At 54.0% G+C, this 20,919-nt stretch overlaps 2 pseudogenes; both read left to right on the forward strand.

The window, feature by feature from the left end:
* Window positions 1–12,640, forward strand: part of LOC132479621 (zinc finger protein 541-like) — an 82,212-nt pseudogene extending 69,572 nt beyond the window's left edge.
* Window positions 12,641–17,787: 5,147 nt separating this feature from the next.
* LOC132479622 (zinc finger protein 541-like) overlaps window positions 17,788–20,919 on the forward strand; it is a 45,515-nt pseudogene continuing 42,383 nt past the window's right edge.

Here is a 20,919-nt window from a genome sequence, read left to right on the forward strand (position 1 = left end):
CGCTGAATCAGACCCCGCCGTTGAACAGGCTCCCCAAGGGATTCGTGTGCACGTTCAAGTTTGAGAAACTGTTGATCTGCAACACAGCCCAATCTGTCTGCACAGACTTAGTAGGTACAGACTAAAGGCTGGTCAGTGATAATAATAGCAGCCAGCACTTACAACGGGCTTATTAAGTGCCAGGTGGTACCTTATCTCAATGAAACGCCACAGACATCCCACCATGTCCACCATGTCCCAGATCATCTCGATCTACAACCCCATATCTGCAATTCCAACCTCCAAAAACCTCTAAAAACCATCCCTTTGTTTTCCCCTTTACTCACTGTGGGGCAAAAGCTAACCTGCAATGACTATCCTTATGTATCCTTCTTAGTGTAGTACAGCCACAGATATATTAGCAGCAGGAATAGTATTTGCTGCAGAAATCTTTAGCCTATTTGGGGAAGGGGAGCTGCCCTGCCTGGCTGAGGGCTGTTCCACCTCATTGCAGCCTGCGCTGTGGTCTGAAATATTCTGAATGTTGACACACCTCGGAAGCTGCTTACTGCCATAAATTTGCAGCACATCTGTTGACATGTGACGTCATCTATGAAACCTCCGAGAGGAAGGCATCAGCACCCCCCCCTCGCTGATGGGGAAACTGAGGCTGCGAGAGGTGGTGGGCCCCTGCTCCAAGTCCCGCAGCTGCCTCCAGGCCAGATCTGCCTCCGGGGTCCTGACCCCTTCCTTGCAGGTCTCCCTGTCAGTCACCCACCGGGGTTCCCTCACAAACTCACAAACACATCCGAGGAAGCTGGGGGCGCCACAGTTATGTTAATGAAGACACCACGGAGGGTAAAAAGGGAAAGAGGAGGGTGGGACGGCACCCTGCTGAGCCGGGGCCTCCACTGGCTAAGCTGAGACCCAAGCTGGATCCCAGGGCAAAAAGCGGAGTGGAGGGGGGCGGGGCAAAGGCAACTTCCTGACTGGGCTTTCAGTCCTGGTCCCTGTAACAAGCAAACAGTGAGGCTTTATGGCTAAAAGCCTGGGCTTTGGGGCCAGACTGCGACCCCCAGGGTGGGGTGGGGGATCCCCAGTATACCCTTTAGCAGATGTGTGACTCTGGGCAAGTCACTTAACCGCCCAGTGCCTCAGTTTCCTCATCTGTAAAATGGGGATGCTCACTGCACCTACCTCCTAAGGTCCTAACGTGAGTAACTGAGTCAGGACTTGTGAGGGCCCTAGACTGGTGCCCATGGCCGTGTGGGCTGTTATTATTATTGTTGCTACGGTCATGAGCTGTGGAAAGCTCCTAACTGGATCCACAACACCCCTGAAATCCTCCGCCAAAGGTTGCGATGTAGAGTCAAGCATGCGTTTCTCTGGGGGAAAGGTCGGAGGCCTCCGAGCAGGTTCCCCAAAGGACCTCAGCCCTCCTTCCCCCACACTAAGGACCACCTCGTGCTCTTAAGACCTTGTTCTGGAAAAGATAAAAGGCGGCTGCCTCTCCCAGCTGGGGCAGGACGGCCAAAGCTCTCGCCCTCCCAACAGCTGGCAATACCACCGGCCTCCCCCACTCCCGCCCCCCACCTCCTGCCACCCCCTCCTGTCTCCAAGCAGCTTTGCACTGGCCTCCTGAACTCCTTCCCAACTGCACAAACATCTTTCTTCTGCCTTCACACCCCTCTCTTCCTCACCTCCTGACCTGTAAGGAAGCTTCACTCTTGAGCCCAACCCACCACCCCACCTCCTCCCTCTTCTTCTAGAATCTTCCTTTGCTCCTTTCCTTTTCTCTAAGCCTGCTCAGATCCTAAAACTCTCTAAGCCTGGTCCCTCACTCATGCAGTGAATACTGAGTCTGGACGCATTCCCAGTCAGGTCCGGGGGATGAATCCTCACACAGAAGCAAACCGCATGACATGGAGAAAGTTGGACAGGGTCGTCAAGGAAGGCTTCCCAGAGGAGGCGGTATTTAAGCAGAGGCCTGCAGGACAGGACGAGGAGCCCAGAGACAGGAAGGAATGGGAGAAGATCATGGCAAGTAGAGGCAAGGGCAAAGGTGGGGAGGCAGGAACAAGCTGGGTGTGGGAAGAAAGCAAGGTGAAAGGGCAGGAGATGAGGTCAGGGAGATAAGCCCAGGCCAGACTAATGGGGCTCTGTGGGGGGAGGTGAGATTAGACTTTCACCTAAGGGCACTAGGGAGCCATAAAGGGTAGCAGGATTTTTTTTTCCAATCTCTGGCTGCCAAGAGCTCCATCTGTCTGCCTTCCGTCCGTCCATCCGTCCATCCATCCATCCATCCATCCACGAAGCCATCCTTCTCTCATGACTCCTCACCATATTCCAGTCTGGCTTCCGCCCCTACATACCCATCAAACCCAGGAAACCTTTGCTTCCACAACAGCCTCATCCAACCCAGGAAGCCTGTCCTCAGGTCCATGGAAGTTAAACCTTTCTAAAAACTCTCCCCCTTTGTTCCTGAGAAGCTGATCCTGCCTTATCCTGCTCCTCCTCCCTTTCTCTGTTTTGGCCAAAGAAGCTCCCACCCCTCCCTACACGTGGGTGGCCCGCCTAAGTTGACTCTCCACCCTCTCCTGTCCTCTCCCTGGGGAATCATCCCCATCCCTGGGACTTCAGTGATCACTCCATGTCACAGTCTCTCACTCATGATGCCTCCAGTTCATTCATTCATTCCGTCTGCACCTCACCACCAGCCGAGAGGGTGCTGGAGCTTTACTCTCTGGGGTTTGTGTTCCCCAAACTATAGACACCACTACAGCATCTCAAGAAAGGACACCTGCATCCACTCAGTTGCTCAGGCCAGTGACTTTGGATCATCCTGGACTCCCTCCTTCCCTTACCTCCCATCAACAAAACCAAAGCACCCCAGATCTCAGCCCCCGTGTCCTGGGTCCTCTTTCCCCGTGAAGCTTCAACTGGCCTTTGTGCAAAGCATCCCAGGTTTCTCTCTGCTAGAAATGGCATGGAGCCCAAAGCCTGCCCCCAGAAGCCCTCTCCTCCAGGAAGCCTGCCCTGATGCACCAACATACCCCACAAGCAATGCCTCCTCCTGGCCTTCACCAGCCCAGCTGACACTCCTGAGACACTGATCTCACCTTGCAGGGAGGATGGGTGTGTTTTGGGTTTAACCCCCTCCCCTGTCCCGAGTGCAGAGCTCTGAGTCCCGGCACAAGGGAGGCCTGCTATGTGGGTCTGAATTAACCAGTACAATGCGCCTGGATTCACATCCCTGCTCTGCCATCAGCTAGCTGTGTAACCTTGGACAAGGCACTTCACCTCTCACTGTAACTGGGAAAGGAAGGCAACCCAGGGGTCTGGCCCTTGGGAAAATTCTAAGCAAACCATGAAAACTGCACCGCACGGAGTCCCACAGCCAGGAGAAGCAACAGACAAGATGCACAAGTAGCAACACAGGAGGCCTGAGAGTGGGTGTTGGGCGAAAAAGACTCAGAAAGAGAAATGCAGCAGGATCCTCTGTAGAAATCAAAAATCCACCACACAAAGCAAACAATTTGCCAGGGCACAGAACAATTTGCCAGGGCACTGGGCCAGGGAAGGAAATGAGAATACAAGGGAATCTTATACAGATATATATAGATAGATAGATAGATAGATATACATTTGCACTTGCATATATGTGTATATAATATATACATTTACTACATGCCTATTATACTGCTAAGTTTAAATTTACCACTAAATTATTACATAAAGTATAATAATATGTAACATATATTAATGTATGTGTGTGGGTATATATATTTTACTGTTCATTTGCTTAAAGCAGACTTCTGTTAGGAACTCCCTTACATAAATCTCCCTATTCTGCTGCAGAGTCTGGCCGGGGGCTCTTCAGGCCCAGAAGTTGGCTCAGTGTCCCCTGTGACCAATGCAGACACGACTCCCTGCCCCTTAAAGGTCGCAAAGAAAAAATAGGACTGTGGAAGGAGGACGGGCTCGGGGACGGGCAAGGGCTGGGCAGATGTCAGGGAATTCTGCTGGTCCAGCTAAGGAGACAGAAATCTGACAAAGGAAAACAGCTCCTCACGGAACAGCTTTGAGACTTTAGGTGGCAAAGCACAGGCAGCCCGGAAGGGCCGCAGAAACCAGAGGCAAAGACGGAGCAGAAGTTTCCCGGACATTTTTATCAACTTCGAGACCTGAGTCTTTGCCCATTTTAGCATCTCTGTAAAAGGAGGCGTAACTTACAGCACATGGCTTTTGTGAACACAGCATGTGTGGCTTCCAGTCCTGGCTGAGCTGAGGAGGGCAGCACCTGAGCGCCCCCCTCCAGCCTCAGTCTCCCTGCTGAGCAGTGGGCAGTCCTGACCTGTCCCATGGGCCCTGATTCACTCCGTCTCTGAAGACACTGAGGGAGCGAGTACTGGGCAGTGGGGAGGTGGCTAGGGCAGGATGGGCAATGTCCATGGACCAAGTGTCAAGTGCAGGTGGGAGACCCATGGCTGCCTGTCCTGGGTGAGGGGCCTGCCGGTGGAGCTTTGCCACTGCAGGCAGAGCCCTGCAGCTTTGAGGGCTGGGCTTCCTGAGCCAAGGAACCACTCAGGGGTCGGGCTTGATAAAAGTGGTCGGGGGATGGGCCCGGGGGGGCGGGCAATGAAGGCAGCTGAGCCTGGCTGGGGGCCTCTCGGGCCCTACCCACCAGGACTCCCAGGAGATGCGTGGCACCCCGAGATTGGCATTTTTGGTGCTTTGGAAGCAGGTGGGTCACACTTTTTAAGAAACAGAATAGCGACCGCAAGCACAGGCTCTCTGCTCCCTTTCTCCATGCCTGTGACATGTCCATCCTTCAGTCAGTCAGTGAGTCAGGCAACAAACATTACAGGATTCCTACTGCACACCAGGAGCTGAGAACACGGGGCACATCATTTCCCTCCTTCTGTAGCTTATAGAATCTAGTGAGAAAGCCAGGCCTGAAGAAAAGCTCACGGGACACCTACATCCCAATGGGCCTACGAGGGGTGGAGCAGTGAAATGGGAGAGCGTCCCTAGGCTGGAGGCTGAGGCTGGGAAGGGCACCCAGAGGAGGGACAAATGGGATGATGAGACTTCAAGGGGGGGCGGGGGGGCAGATTTCTCTCTCCCTAGAGAAAGGAGGTAAAGCCTTCCCAAGGACTCCTGCTCAGTGATAAAAAGGCTAAATCTCAAAACAGTGATGCTGAGCTGAGGTGCTCAACCCAAAGGACCACACACGTCTGCGAGATTCAAGAAGAGGCAAGGCAGATCCACAACAGGATAGAGCAGCGGGCCAGTGACCCGCTGCTCTGGGAGGGGGTGTTGACGGTGAAGGGGCACAAAGGAACTTTTTGGCTGCGATGCGAACGCTCTGGATCTCGATGGGGTGTGGATTACACACGCTGCTATGGTTTGGCAACACTCATGGAGAAGCACCCTTAATCTGTGTATTTCATTGTATGCCAATTACACTCAATGAGAGGTTGGGGGAGAAATACATACACACATACACACACACACACAAAGCTTTCTGTGAAAGGGGATGCATGGGGGCTTCCCTGGTGGCGCAGTGGTTGAGAGTCTGCCTGCCGATGCAGGGGATGCGGGTTCGTGCCTCGGTCCGGGAGGATCCCATGTGCCACGGAGCGGCTGGGCCTGTGAGCCATGGCCGCTGAGCCTGCGCGTCCGGAGCCTGTGCTCCGCAACAGGAGAGGCCGCAGCAGTGAGAGGCCCATGTACCGCCAAAAAAAAAAAAAAAAAAAAAAAAAAAAAACGGGGGATGCATGTCCACAAAAGCGGGAGGGCACTGGGCATGTTCTGGGGAGAGAAGTGAGGCCACCGTGGCCAGAGCCTGCTAGGCCGAGGGGAGCCTGGCCTGAGAGGGTAAAGAGCTGAGAACTCTTCCGGGGGCCCCCGTCACCTAGCCTGGAGGGCTTGGTGTTCGAAGATGGGTGAGGTGCCTTGAAGGACAGGAGGGAGGGTACAATCTAGCCAACTGCCACAATCATCCCGTGAGCATCTGCGAGCAACAGCCTGCCCAGTACCACATAGTGGACGAGAGGCAGGGCGGCATCCATCCTCTGGAAAGGGGGCTCCAGGCACCTTCGATCTGCAGGTGTCCTGGAGGAATGGACCGCCCTTCACCTCCAAGCTGCGGAGGCCACCGGGGCTCCCTCCAGGGCCCCAGGGGTCATTAACGAGGGTCCCACAGCCATAGAGATGGTCCTCCCTCACTCTGCACCCAAGGCTGCCAGGATGGGACATAGGGGACACAGGAGGCTGGGGGGGGGGGTGGTTACCTAGAAGCCAACAGCCCCCTCCAGCCCCTCGAAGGACAAGAAACACTTTGAAGGAGAATTATAGAGGATGGAGTGAGCAAAAGCGGGGGATTAAGGCAGCCAGGCCTGGTCAGGGGCTCCAGGGATATAACCCTTCCTCTGATCCTCTTACCCCTAGAAGGAGCGTTTGGTTACAGGCTCCACGGAAGTGATAACTAACTACAGTGACAATGGTGACTGCTACCTTCTGCAGAGCGCTTACTCTGAGCCAGGCACTTGCAAAACACTTTTCCACTCAGGACCTGATTTAACTGATGCAAAAGCTCTTGAAAGAAGCATCGATTTATTATTCCTGTACTTCTGGTTCTCTAATCTGGAATTAGAGAAAGGAAGTAACTTGCCCCCAAGTCACAAGGTTAGAAGGGGCAGAAAGAGCACTCGAACCCGGGCGGCTGACCCAGTAACCCCTCACTGCCGGGGTCATCTGTCCATCCCCCTGCCACTGGCCCACCTTCTCTGACTGTGATTTCTGCACAGAATATCAGAACCCACATCCAGGCATAAATCGCCAAGCCCGTGTGATCAGAAACAGCCACCAAGGTGCAAAGCCTGGGCTGGCCAAGACAGGATGGGAACACAGATCAAGGACAACCTGACCAAAGTTTACTGCCTGCAGCCTCGATTTCCCCAATCTATGAAATGGGCCTAATGTCTCTTCCAGCACAGAACAGGATAGAACCCGGAGGTGATGAAACAGATTCTGGATACCAAAAATAATAACACCATTAGTAATGATAATGATACAATTGAACTGATATGCTATCTGGAATTTGCTTAAATGTACTCTAGCAGAAACGGGAAAAGAAAGTGCAGGGTGGCGCGGGGGGGTGGGGGGTGGGGGCGGGAGGAGGGATCAGCGCAAAACTGGTGAAGCTGGCGATGGGTACACAGGGGGTGATTATTTTATTCTCTCAACTCTTGGTAGGTACTTTAAAATTTCCATGATAAAAAATTTAAATAATAACAAGCAAAGTGAATTTTCACCGCACTCCTGCAAGCCGGAGCCTGTCTTAAAAGCTTTCTACATCTTCACTCATTTAAGCTTCACAAAGACCCCATTAGTTCTGTTACACATGAGGAAACTGAGGCCCAAAGGGTATTTGATTGCTTTGGAACCTTCCCTCTGATTAAAATGCCAACATTGACTGCCCAGGGTTTTAGGGGAAGGAGGCAAGGACGCAGGTATCTAATTGCACAGGAGATTTCTCTCCATCATCATCATCATCATCATCACCACCATCATGACAATCATCACCACCACCACCATCACAGCCACTGACATTTTCTGAGCACCTGTGATATGTCAGGCACTGTGTTAAGCACTGAACATCCGTGAGCACACAGGTAGGTCTCCCATCACAGCCGTTCTTCCAGATGAGGAAAGCGAGACCCAGAGCAGAACAGCCCTGTCTGTCCCCAGGGCCATGCCACCGCAGCAGCCTGCCCTGTGCCCTCCGCTGCTGTGCGGTTTAGAATGCCAACAATGTTCCCTATGTGCCTTTCAGGAAGACAATGGAGAGCTTTCAGAGTGGCCAAGTCAGCGTGGGGCCCACAGCAGAACAGTAACCATAGTGAAAATAACAGCAACATCAGATGCTCCTTCCTGAACAGCTACTGCACGCCCGGCTGGGGAGGGCAGTGCCTCCTTCGGCCCTCACAGCCCACCTGCCAGGGAGCCATCATGGGCCCATTTTACAGACAAGGAAATCGAGACCCAGAAAAGGATCGCTTGCCCAAGGTCACGCTGCAGGTAAGTGCAAAAGCCAGCATTCCCTCCCCTGCCTGCCAGTAAGGGGGCTCACAGCCCAGAATTAAGGGGCTCCTCACCCCAGGAGACAGAACTGCCATAGAATGACAGATGACACCTCCACCGAATGACTCAGCTAGGCTACCCATGCACCTTGATGGGTATTATTTAATCCTCACGACAACCTTTCCAAAAGTAGGTACTGAGGTGAACCCATTTAACAGAGGGGACAACTCAGGCCCAGAGCCAGCAAGCCCCCTGCCTGCATCCATTCAGCCAGCAAGCGGCAGAGCCGGGATTCGAATCAACAGCGCCCCCACCCTTGACCTCTACACCAAGTGGCAAGCACAGGGTGCAGGCCACAGGCAGGAAGGAAGGGGCAAGGAGGTCACAAGAGGCAAAGACAATGGATGGATGGGTGGGATGACTTGAACAGGAGGGGAAACGATTTCCTTCAAGATACAGCTCCACAGGTGCCTCCCAAGAGTGACCGAATGACAAACCGCAGGCTCTTGACCCAGCAATCCCGCCTCCAGGAGTTCACCCCGCTGGCATACCCACTTCCCAGTAAGACAAATGGATGCATGCCCTCTGGCTCTGCACGCTGAAACTTTAGGAAACACCTCCATATCCGTGTTGAGTCAAGGAGGATTTGCCCACACTGAGGAATACAATGCAGCTGAGAAAAAGCCAAAGAAACGCCTCCATGTATTGTGCACATCTCCCAGGGAGATGAAGCGAAAAAAGCAACGTGCACAACGACGGGAAGAGGGGGCTACCATCTGTGCAAAATAAATATTTTTTAAGACATACACAGGTATATAAATGGGTGCGCACAGAACATCGGGATTGAGGCGGTGCTCTGGGGAGGCGAGTTGGGGGACCAGGGATGTCCCGGAGGGTAAAGGGGGAGACTTACTATGTTTGAGGTTTTGAATTTGTCCCATGTGGATGTATCACTTAGAAAAAAAGAGAAAGAGAGAAAGAAGCTGCTTCCCCCTTGGAGCCTTTGCAAACCACCCAGACAGAAGGCATCAAAGTCCCCCAGCAGCCTTGAAGACAACACTTCTCTCGAGCCTTCTCCCGGATCGGGTCCCAGTATCATAACTGGGCCCCAGGTCCGTGGCACACAGTAGGCCCTCAGGAAGTTTAATCGGGAACAATTACAGACAGACAGGCCCTCTCTCCAGCTTCTCCTGCCAACAGATCCCCTGCCACCATGAATACCTGCAAACCCAGGACACAAAACTGTCGCCAAACGAGAAATGTCTTAGAAAACCTTCTCTTTTCCCGTTGGGGGATCTTGCATGCCACTGAGACACAAAGGCTTCAGTCAATGGGGATAAAACTCTATTGGTGGTACCCCAGGCAGGGGAGAAGTCTAGGGAAGGAAGGAGGAGGGAATCCTTGGGGACCAGTCAACCAAACATTTCCCATGTGTCTCTAGTGTGACACAGCCTACGCTGGGGAGCCAACTGAGACAGGCCCTCTGCCCTCAGAGAGCGGGGACAAACTTGGATATGACCTGGTGAAAAGGGGGGGCAAGTCATTCTGATTGGTGGGAGAGCATTTTACATCATGGACGTAAAACAGGCAACTTGCTGTTTCCACTAAGAGTCAGGGAGCCTGGTGGGGGAAAGACCCCAAAGAGACAGAGGTGAGAGAACCATGCTCCCCGCCCCCACCTCTCCCCTGCAGGGCGGGAGAGGGAGAAAGGCAGCCCCTCACTGCTTTCCAGGCCCAGGCCAGCTAGAAAGGAATGCCATGTTTTCCTGTTTCCAATTAACTTCCCCCCACCAGCAGCCCTCTGCATTCTTGAGACCAGGAATCAAGACAGCCACGGGGGAGAGCTGGGAGAGCGGGCAGGAACTCTGATGGTGGCTGGGCCTGGGGCTCAAAGGTGACCACCCCAGGACCCCGGGGTACCCACACCACACCCCAGGACCCTCCTGCCAGGCCCCCTGGGCTTGGTGCTGACCCCTGGACCCTTTCACAGCCTCTCAGAGGGGAGAGGGGGAAGACCCCACATCCCCAGGGAAGGTTGGGGAAGGCCCCTGAGGCCTCTGGGAAGGAAGCGGGCAAAAAAGGGGGGCGGGGCATAGGCCTGTCACTCTTGGGCCTCACATTTCCCCCCTTTTCCACTGCCACCCTGCCCCCCCAAAATCAGTTCCAACTTTCAGGAAGCACTCACCCTAGAGAGACCTACAGCCCCTCCCCTCCTGCCCCCACCCCACAGGAATTATGATTACTTATGATGCCTGTCACCTCAGGAAGGTATTTGCAGGGTGTCCCTCAAAGTGTTAGCTTCTCTCCAATCACACCCCCGTCCCTGAAGTCTGGGCTGGAGTCCCCTCTCAGCCATGGAACAGGTTTCCGCTGGACTCAGTTTCCTCATCTGTAAAATGACAAGATCGCCCGTATTGCCCCCCTCACTGGGTAAGCTGGGCCCTCCCCAGCCCTTCCTCCTCCTCCCCCCCCCCCGCCCCCGCCACCAAATGTGTATTTGGCACCAGTAAGTGCTGAAGAGGCGGGGTCCCAGAGAGCTGGAGGCTGCTGAAGGGGTGGGGTCCCAGAGAGCTGGAGATGGAGGGTCACCAAAGGGGAACTCCTTACTTACTGCCTGCCCTCACCCACCACCACAGGGAATTCCTCCAAGGTAGATGCCTTTTGCCATTCACCCTAAAATACCCAGCACCCAACTTTCCTCCCCACCCTACAGGCCTGCCATATCCCCGTATGCTGAAGGAGAAATAAAAATAACACGCTTGGATAAAACTTTCAGTCACCGCAAGGTCAGTTAAGGAAGCTCTACTGATCCCCACCTGCAGATGAGGAAACTGAGGACTAGTGAGTTGAATCTAGTGCCTGAGGTTACAGAGTGGGACAGGGAGTCTGCCACCCAGGCAGAGGGGAGAACGGACAGGGGAGTTCTCTGCCAGCTACATCACGGCGCCACGGAGGGTCACAGGGCAGAGCGACGACGAAGGTCCCTGGAAGCTCAGATTCCCTCCCAGCGGGGCTGAGTCCCAGCTCAGATGGAAGAGGAAGAGGATGACAGAGGGGCCACCGACCAAGTGCCCCCCAAACCCCAGCCAGCGAGGCCTGGGGCCCCCCTTCTCCTGACTCCACACCTCCAATCCTCAGCTCCTGCAGGCAAACGCTCTGCTCCAGCCACAGGTGAAAGCATCCTGCCCTCAGCCCAGCTTCCAGATGCTCCTTACTCCTTCCCCAAACGATCACTCGGAGGGCTGGGGGGTGGGGGGGATTCGGCGGCTCCTTCCTGGTATTATCTACATTTGAGACTCAACTGAAGTCAAAGGGACAAATTGCCAAAGAGGGGTACAGGAGAACCTAAGAGTTTTGAGCTGAGTTGGAAAAACTTGAGACGGTTACAGATTGGGGCTGTGTGACCCCGGGCAAGTCACTTAGCTTCTCTGAGCCTCCATTAGCTTGTCTGCAAAATGGGAATCACATAACTGACCCAACTTCCTCCTCGGGTGGTGGCCAGTGGGTAGCGCACCTAACAGTAGCCAATCCCTAATGCTCTCTGGGTAGGAGATGTTATTTCCACCTTCCAGGAGTGGGGGAGCTCTGGGGGAGGGGGGCTGTAGCTAAGCACACCCCTTAAGTCTCACTGGACGCTGGCACATGGGAAGGGGGTGACTCCCCAGCTGTCCTCCTCCCCTGTTCTCCCACCACCCTAGCAGGTCTGCGTTGACTGAGGCCCCCATCCCCACCCCAGGTGAGGGGAGAGGTGTGAAAGCACAGAGCACTTCTCAGAAATCTCAGGCCGTGAAGTCTGGGGGTGTTTCTAAAAACTGTTTCCCTGACAAGCGCCCTGGGAAAGGAGGTGTGAGGGAAAAGCAAACCCTCAATACATCCCCAGATCTAGACTATCGGACGGCTGTGTGACAAAAGGGGCTGCCTGTCCGGGCAGAAGGCCGAGCACGGGCAGGAGCCCCGGTCCGGGTACACCAGAGGGCTGGGACCTGTCACCCTGGCCTCCGGGGAGAGCTGACACAGCGGCCTCTGACCCCACCTCCCGGGAAGTTCAGCTGCTCAGAACCACAAAGCAAAACAAAGGCGTGCGGAGAGGAAGGAGCCGCCGTGCCTTCCAATCACCGCTGCCTCCCGAGCCCGCCCGCGGCTGCTCGCCCCGCTCGCCGCTGGCCTCGGACCAAGGCCTGGGCAGACCGCGGTCCCTGGTCTCCCCGCGGCCGCCCGTGACAGAGCCGGAGAAGCAGCCGAGGGGCAGCGAGGGATGGGAAAACCAGATGGCTCCATCCCTCCGCCCTCCTGCTCCATCCCTCCCTCCGGGGGCCCGCGGCCCGGCCGCCCTCCGCAGGGGCCCGGGGAGGCCTCAGGCCCGGCTCGTCCGGGCTCACCACAGGGAAACGGCTGCCTTTTGCTAAAGCTCACCACCCGAGCGCGGTGCCCGGGCTGGGCCTGCTGCCTCCCATTGCTCGGCCGAGGGGGTGGAGATGGGGGGCCGCCCCAAATCTCGCAGGTGACAGGGGTAAGGCTCACCTCCCTCTCCCCCCACCCCCCGTAGCGGCCCCCTCCGGGAACAACCAGCTAGCGGGGGCGGGGGTCAACTCCTTTCATTGCTGGGGGGTGGGGGACCAAGTCAACTCCTTTCATTGTTTCGGGGCGGTGGGGAGGAGGAGACCCAGTGGCTTCCTTCCGCATCCATCCCTCCCCAGCAGGCCGGAGGCCCCGTTTCTCTCCGGCACCCCCGGAGGGATCTGAGAAGGGAGCGCAGGGGACGGGCGAGAGGGGGAGAGGAAGGCTCGCCAGCTCCGGCCGGGAAACCACCATCCGCTGCCCCATTGCCCTCTTCTTCCCCAAAAGGCAGGGAGCAGGGCGAGGGGAGGGGAGGGGAAGGGAGGGGAGGGGAGGGGAGGGGAGGGGAGGGGAGGGGGTCTTCTCACCCCTCCCCCCGTGGGACGTTAGGTCTCGTTTTTCCGCCGCTCCATTGTATCCCCGGCAGCCGGCGGGAGGGACGGGGAGGCACCGGGCGCCGGGTTTGGGCAGGGGAGCCCGGGGTGGGTGTGGGGGGGGTCCCCGCAGAATCGGGGCGGCGATGATGGAGAGACGCGGGTGGTGAGGGGGGGCTGCCGGGGGTGGTGGGCGCCGAACAGAAAAAGAGGCAGCGGGCGATGCGCCCCGGTTGGGGGGCTAAGTGTGTGAGTGTCGAGGGAGTGGGTTCGGCCCCGGCTCCGGCTCCTCGCCGCCCACCCCCACTCCCCCCTCGCTTTTGCGCCCTGTCACAGCCCCGACTCGCAGATAGAGAGAATTAAGAGATTTAAAGAGAAATTGCTACATTGTGAGAAACTCACCCTGATGTTTGAGCAGCCGTCGACGCGGGATCTCCGAGACGGCCCCGCACGGGCTGCAAAGGGAGGACCCAGAAGGGGCCGAACGGCCGGGCCGGTCTGCGCACTGCCTGATCGCATGGCGGCCGCCTGGCAGCCTCCGCCAGGCCCCTGCCGCCGCCCCGCGCCGCGGACCGGGCGCCCCGGACAGGCGCCCGCTCCGGGCGGGACCCCTCGGGTTTGCAAAAATATATATATATATTTTTTTTTTTTTTTTAATTACGTGCAAAAGAAAAAAAAAACCTTGCAGGTTTTGTGTTCCTCCCCCCCTTTCCTCCTCCTCCTCCTCCCTCCGCCCTCGCCGAGGGACGGGCTTGGGGGAGGCCCCGCCCCGCGACTCAGCAAACCAGCTTCGGCTCTGGGCTTCGAGCTGCGGGCCCGCGAACGAATGGGAGGCTACGAACGCCCCGGGAGGGTGACCTCCGCACCGGCACCGCCCCCTCCCCAGCCCTAGTCCCGGGGGTTCGGGGGCGTGCCTTCCCAGGCTACTGTGGAGTCTGCCGACTGCATCGAGCGATGCTCTGGATTAGGCGGAAAGGCTAAAGGGATTCGCCCTCCCTTATCCCGGGCGACCAGCCCGTCTGGGGAGCGGGCGCGGTGCGCCCTGGGCGCGCCCCGACGCGGGGGATGGTCGCCGGGCGGGAGGACGCGACCAGGGGGAGCGCCGAAGGTTCGAAAAGGTAGCGAGAGTCGCGGCTGGAGGAGAGGGGAGGCCCCGCAGGTGGAATCGCGAAGGAGCCGGGAGTCGGAGCCAAAAGGGTGGAAGGCGCGGGGGCGGGGGGTGCTTTGGGGCTACTGGCCGGGACTCCGAACGCGGCTCGCTCACTCACCTCAATCGGTCTTTTGAGCTGCTACGCCCCGGGGAGGGCGCCGGGGACGTGGGTCCGACCTGTCTTAGAGCCTCCTCGAGGCCTCTCGGGCCGCGCAGATGGGACTCCCAGAAGCCCCGGGACGCCTCGGTGGTGTTGGGTCTGTTTCCGCCCCGCGGGGCCGTGTACGCCTTGCGGGCGTGACACTTCGATTAGCGCGTTCGTTCAGGGAACGCTTGCTGAGCGCCTGCTGTGTGCCCTGCGCCTTGCTCGGGGCCCATCGAGCGCCCAGACAGCTCGGAGCTACCCTGCCGGGGCGCACAGGCCAAGGGGACTTATATTCTGGTCTCTTCTTACCTTCTGTTTCCCCGGTGCCCTGGAAAAGCCATGTGTATACCGAAGCAGCTCAATAAATGTGTGTTGAATAAATGAGTGATTGAGATCTATGTGTTTTAAGCTTTAGAATTGATCCTGGCATCTTGGTGGCACTACGCATGTTCTTTAAGAGACCACGGAGGTTAAGCGTGCTGACTCAAACCAGTGAGCCTGTGCTTCACATCCTGCCACTTTCTTTGCTGTGTGACCTTGGACAAATTACTTCACCTCTCCGTGCCTCCATTTCCAAGAGTAAATAATTAATAGGCCTCATTTCATAAGGTCATTAGGAGAAAATGTTCTCATGGAGAGCAGCATCTGACAGGAAGTGCCAGATAAGTGCTGTTATTATTGACTATTATAGAAAAAGGAAACTTGATCAATTCCAGAAGTGAACACGTGGTGCCCCAAACATAAGACAGTGGTCAGTCTATAACTCATATAGTTATAGTAGTCATCCATGGCCCACTGAGGTATGTGACCCTTCCAGGAACAGCAACATACAAGGACATTATTTTTGTGCAGCTTGCCCTTCCATTTGCTAAGATTGAGCCACTGGGCTACACCTTCGGTATTCATTTACCTGGATGCCATTTTTCCAGTCTTCACCAAGAAGAGACCTCCAGGAACTCCCATCTAGAGACCTTTAGCTATTCCCACCTTGCAGTGTAGAAAACTAAATTGGCTCAGAGAGGGGGAGCGTTTTGCCCAAGGTCACACAACTGGGAAGTGGGACCTGATCTGAGCTGGGTGGCACTGATGTCTCTTTGTTATAGCTGCCAACCCTGGGGGACTCGGAACTAGGGAACTGACTGGGGTTCAAAGGTAGCAGACCTGAGGCATTGCGGGGGGGTGACTGTCCAAGTTTATTCATTCATACAGGAAGTATTGTTTATGGGTATCTAGTGTGTGCCAGGAATATAGCAGTGACCAAGAACACCCTGTTTCCTGCCCCATCGCTACCCCCCACCCCCATTCCGCAGCTCACAGTCGATTAGGGGACACAGACAATGAGCAAGTAAGCAAATCAGTTTCCCCTGCCCTCTGTAGCAGGTTCCAGGCTTCTTAGGTGCATTATGGTATCAACCCCCCCCCAACCCCCCCAACACACACCCCAGAACAGTGCTTGGCACTTAATAAGGGCTCAAGAAAGATCTGCTGAGCAATGAGATAACACCCACCTTTCCACAGGCATACCTGACCTCTTAGGAGATGGTCTTGAGGCCAGGCGGCCTGGAATGGGCATGGGTGTGAAAGAAGCCCCCAATCTAGCCATGGCTGGCAAAGGCCTGGGAGGTCAAATGTCCAAGGCCAGAGGAGGGGTCTATATGGGCCCAAATGGAAAGAGACCTGCTATTCTTTAGGGGGTGACACACCCCTGCCCTTTGAAAATCAGATGTAAGTTGTAAGTTCCAGGTTCAGAATCGGGTTGGCAGTGAGACCCAGATAGGTTCAGCAACTTGCCCCAGGGATACCCAGCCAGGGGAGGGACTAATCCCAGATGTTCTGTTACGAGTCACCACATGAACCTGGGGCAAGTCACTTCTCCAGCTCCTCCATTTTCTCATCTGTAAAATGGGACCGTATAGTCAGACACCAAAATCCATCACCCCCCAACATTTTATTCTGAACATTTTCAAATACGGAAAAGAGGAAGAAATAGGATAAATACCCACCACCTAGATTCAACCATCAGCGTCCTACTCTACTAGCTTAATCACATCTGTGCATCTATCCATCCATCAAATCCATCTCAGTTTTTGATGCATTGCAGCCATCTGTTTATCTCCCCCGAACACATCATTAAGCTGGTAATCCTAACTAACTCTTCGCTTTGATAAACACTCTGACAACTGTTAGTACCAACCCCTGGGCCAGCCGCTGACTCTCATTTAAACCTCAATTCTAACTTTTTTGTGTGGAGAAACCAGTACGGGGAGGGTAAGAAACCGGATCAATGTCACACAGCCGGGGAGTCAAACCCAGCTCTGTTTGTCCCGAGTCCAGACGTTATGAAGGCTATGGAAAGGATGAAATGGGACGAGGCACATAGAAGCTCTTATGGGACAGGGACAGAGCAGCATCCAGATGGGAGAAATTAGGACGGGAGAAGATGCACCCACCTTTTCTCATCTACCAAATACGCTACACCTCTGTGCTCAGCTGGGCTCTGGACACAGGGTCCTTGCCTGCCAATATGGAACTTCATCCCATATAGGTCATGATATTTTCTCTCTCCTAACATAGGTCTGGGCAGGAGACAGACACCTCACAAATATTTGCTGAATGAGCTTGGATTTCTGGACCCCTCATCTCAACGTTTAATGGACTGTTTTAATTATAACCGTGCAGCTGAAAAGGAACAGCAGGAAACCCATTTGCTGTGGAAAGTCCAGGACACTGGAGAATTAACCTGCCCTCTCCCAGGGGCTGTGATGCCTTGTTCCACTTTTAGCCCACCGGCTCCAAGTCCCCCTGGTCCTCCCAACCCTCCAGCCCAGAAACCTCCCCTCTCCCACCCCCAGTACCAGCGCATTTTCTAACCCCTCAGATTTCTAGTCCCCTCCAATTTCTAGTCCTTCCCCACCCCACCCTCAGCTCTCCCAACCAGATCCTAATACCCTTTATCTCTGACTCCTACACCTCCTACCCGTCCAACAGCCCAGTTCCTACCCTGAGGGAGCCTGACCAGAGCCTGGCCTGATTCCCAGTTCTCTACAGAGGCGTGGTTTTCCTTTTGCTCCCTCCCTTTCTTTCTTAACAAGTTGTTTGTGCCTCTGAAAGTCAAAAGAACGGCCTTCGCGGCTCCTCCCTCGCACCCGCAACTGCAAAGTCTAAAACTTGGCCAACCCAAGTTCTGTTTCTTGATCTGGCAAGATGTTTCCACGGGTGTTTTTCGTTTACAGTTGAGCAGCACGCTTAGGATCCGTGCACTTTTCTAGAGGCATGTAACACTTCAATAACAAGAAGGAACAAAGCAAGAAAAAGCCTTGCCCAAAACACCCCTGCTGGTCCCTCCACTTCTCGTTCAATCCGACTTCAGGGGAAAGTTTTCATCAAAGACCTCTCCAGGATCCGAATTCTAGCCGCCAGGAGGGGAAAAATAGGAGGACTAGGAGAGCACTGCCTCCGGAGCGACCTGCGCCCTCTGACCGCGCCCTTTAAATATGGCTCGTACAGCGGGACAGTGCTACTCCAGCACGCAGCTACGCTGGCTCGCCTGCAGCGCCAAGACCGCGCGCGGCGGCAAATCAGGCAGCTACAAGCCCACCCCGACCTTGGGTCCTCAGAGCGGCAAGTGCGGGGGGCGGGGCCTGGCCGCCCGTTGGCCCAGGCCTGAGGGCGGGGCCACATCTCCGTCCGGCCCCCATCCCCCGCCTAGTTAAATAGGCTTCGCGCCGGCCCGGGGAATTATTCATCGTGGGGCGGGCCTGGGTTTGCTTACACGCTGCCGTTGGCTGGATTTGAATCGGCCCGACTGCGGGCCGGCCGCGGGGCGGGGCGCCAGAGGGCCCCGGCCTGCGCCTGACAGCTTCAGCTAGGCAACCCACATAAGACGCCGCCAAAGCACTGGGACCCTGGAGATTGGTCTACTCTTAAGTGGAGGCTGGCAGTGGGGGCGGGCAGGTTGAGGCTTCCGCAGGTTTCTGGATAAATGCTAACCAAGGGGGTAGGGAACATTGTTTCTGTTTTCATAAAAAAGTGGTAAGGATAAACGAACCCGAAAACAACCTAGCTGTCCATGGATAGGGGACTCATTAAATAAGCTGTGGTCTGGCCCACAGGGGGACATGAACTAACCGTAAAATGAGGAAGTAATACATGAACCGACGCGGAATAAGCTATGAATTCAGTTAAGGGGGAAAGGCAATGAAGGAAGAAGGGTGTATCATAATTTAAGGGGGAGGTGAGAAAATCTAAGCTGCTGCTTGCTAAACGCACAGAATATCTTCGAAAGCAGAAACAAACTGGTAACTGCAGCGTCTGTGGGGAGGGAGACCGGGGTGCGTGGAGGGTAGATCTATTTGGACCTTTGTAAAGTTAGAAACTTGTAAACAAATAGTAAGTTCTGAGAACTCTCCCTTTTCATCCACGTACCTCGAAGCAACGGCCCCTAGGAAAATTCTTGACTTGCCTATAGAGACCATGGACCCCCGACCTGCGCCCCCTACAACCCACAATGGTATTTGGGGAATTGAGCTGCTTCACGTACTCAGGACCAACAGAAATCCAGATTCAATGAAGAGTGGCTTTATTTATTAGTAATCACTGCAGGATTTAACATCCCAACGGAGAGGGAGGGGCCGCTTCCTGAGAGATGCTAAGTGGGGGATGAGGAGGAGAAACCCAGCCAGGCCCTCTTAGGAGAGAGAAGAGAAGGTCAGTCAAAACTAGGAGAGGCCCCTTTAAGAAGGGAAGCCTGCCTCCTCCGGACAACGACGCTGGCGGAATTGACCTGCAGAAGGGAGAGTTGTCCGGGTTTTGACGTTTATTATTCCTCTCTGTTCCGGGAGATCTGGAGCAGAGAATGAGAACGACTTCCTGCAGCTGAGATTTGACCTGTTACGGATCTTACTTGTTAAGACTTCCTGTGTGTAAGTTCGCTACAGGGTTTGTGAAACATTGTTTTTAGATGGCTGGGAAAGTCACCCAGGCCTGGAGTGAAAACTTGACCGGCTACGAGATGTTCTAAGTTAACGCCTACCAGAGCTGGAGCTGCCGACCCAGGTACATAGATAAACTCGGTGAATGCCCAGAAAGATCCTAGCAGCTTCTACCAGCCTCCCCTTTTACGCCTGTGGAAACTGAGGCACAGAGAGTTATAGAATTGCCCACATCAGGCGTCACAGGGATTCGGACCCAGGCAGCCCTTCTCCAAAGTTCATCCTTTTTTTTTTTTTTTTTTTTTTTTTACGGTACGCGGGCCTCTCACTGTTGTGGCCTCTCCCGCCGCGGAGCACAGGCTCTGGACGCGCAGGCTCAGCTGCCATGGCTCACGGGCCTAACCGCTCCGAGGCATGTGGGATCTTCCGAGACCGGGGCACGAACCCGTGTCCCCTGCATCGGGCAGGCAGACTCTCAACCACTGCGCCACCAGGGAAGCCCCAAAGTTCATACTTTTAACCACCATATGACACTTGCCCCTAAAAACTTTTTTGTCTTTTGATGCATTGTTTTAAAAGCTATAAGAAGCTTAATGCAGATTTTTTTTGAATCTTTGAATTTTATTTATTTTTTTATACAGCAGGTTCTTATTAGTTATCTATTTTATATATAGTAGTGTGTATATGTTAATCCCAGACTACTGATTTATCCCTACCCCCCTCCCCTTTCTCCTTTGGTAACCATCAGTTTGTTTTCTATGTCCATGAATCTCTTTCTGTTTTGTAAATAAGTTCATTTGTATTTCTTTTTTTCTTTTTAGATTCCACATATAAGCGATATCATATGATATTTGTCTTTTTCTGACTTACTTCACTTAGTATGATAATCTCCTGGTCCATCCATGTTGCTGCAAATGGCATTATTTCATTCTTTTTTATGGCTGAGTAATATTCTTGTGGGGTTCTTTTTAAATAAAAGAATTTCTGATGGTGTTTCCTAAAATTCTGTATCAGGGCAAGCTTTTAAATTTTATTTTATTTTTTCACCCTCCAGCTTTTTAATTTTTTTAAGTACCTTTCACGAGGAAATGTTCTGCCCTCAGCCCTCCTACTCCTCTCACCATTAAATAATTCCCTGATCGTTACTAGGTAATCATCAGGCACACTTCTAAGCTCATTGAATTGTTACAACAACCAAGAAGTCGAAATAGTTAGCGGTCTCATTTCACAGATGAAAAAACCGAGGCACAGAGAAGTTAAATAACTGGCCCAAGGTCCCACATCTCTCTCCAGAAAAAGGAGAGGAAGACCAAGAATGGGTAGGTCATGGTGGGAGAGAGAGGAAGGCCTCCAGAGTTGCTGAGAGACAGGAAAAAATGGGAATTAAGATAAGCCAGTGGATAAACAACAAGGTCCTACTGTATAGCCGAAGGAACTATATCCAATACTGTGTAATAAGCCATAACGGAAACAAGTATGAAAAAGAGTATATATATATATATATATATATATATATATATGAATCACTTTATCACTTTGCTGTACAGCAGAAATTAATACATTGTAAATCAACTATTCTTCAATAAAATAAATTTTTAAAAAAATTTTAAAAAGGGAAGCCAGTGGACTGGTGAATATGGGGAAAATGGCTTTAGCAAGGTGGTAGGAGCTGAGGTCAGTTTGCAAAAGGTAGTG

Source organism: Mesoplodon densirostris, chromosome 19 (genome assembly GCF_025265405.1).
Source record: "Mesoplodon densirostris isolate mMesDen1 chromosome 19, mMesDen1 primary haplotype, whole genome shotgun sequence".
NCBI classification, from domain to species: domain Eukaryota; kingdom Metazoa; phylum Chordata; class Mammalia; order Artiodactyla; family Ziphiidae; genus Mesoplodon; species Mesoplodon densirostris.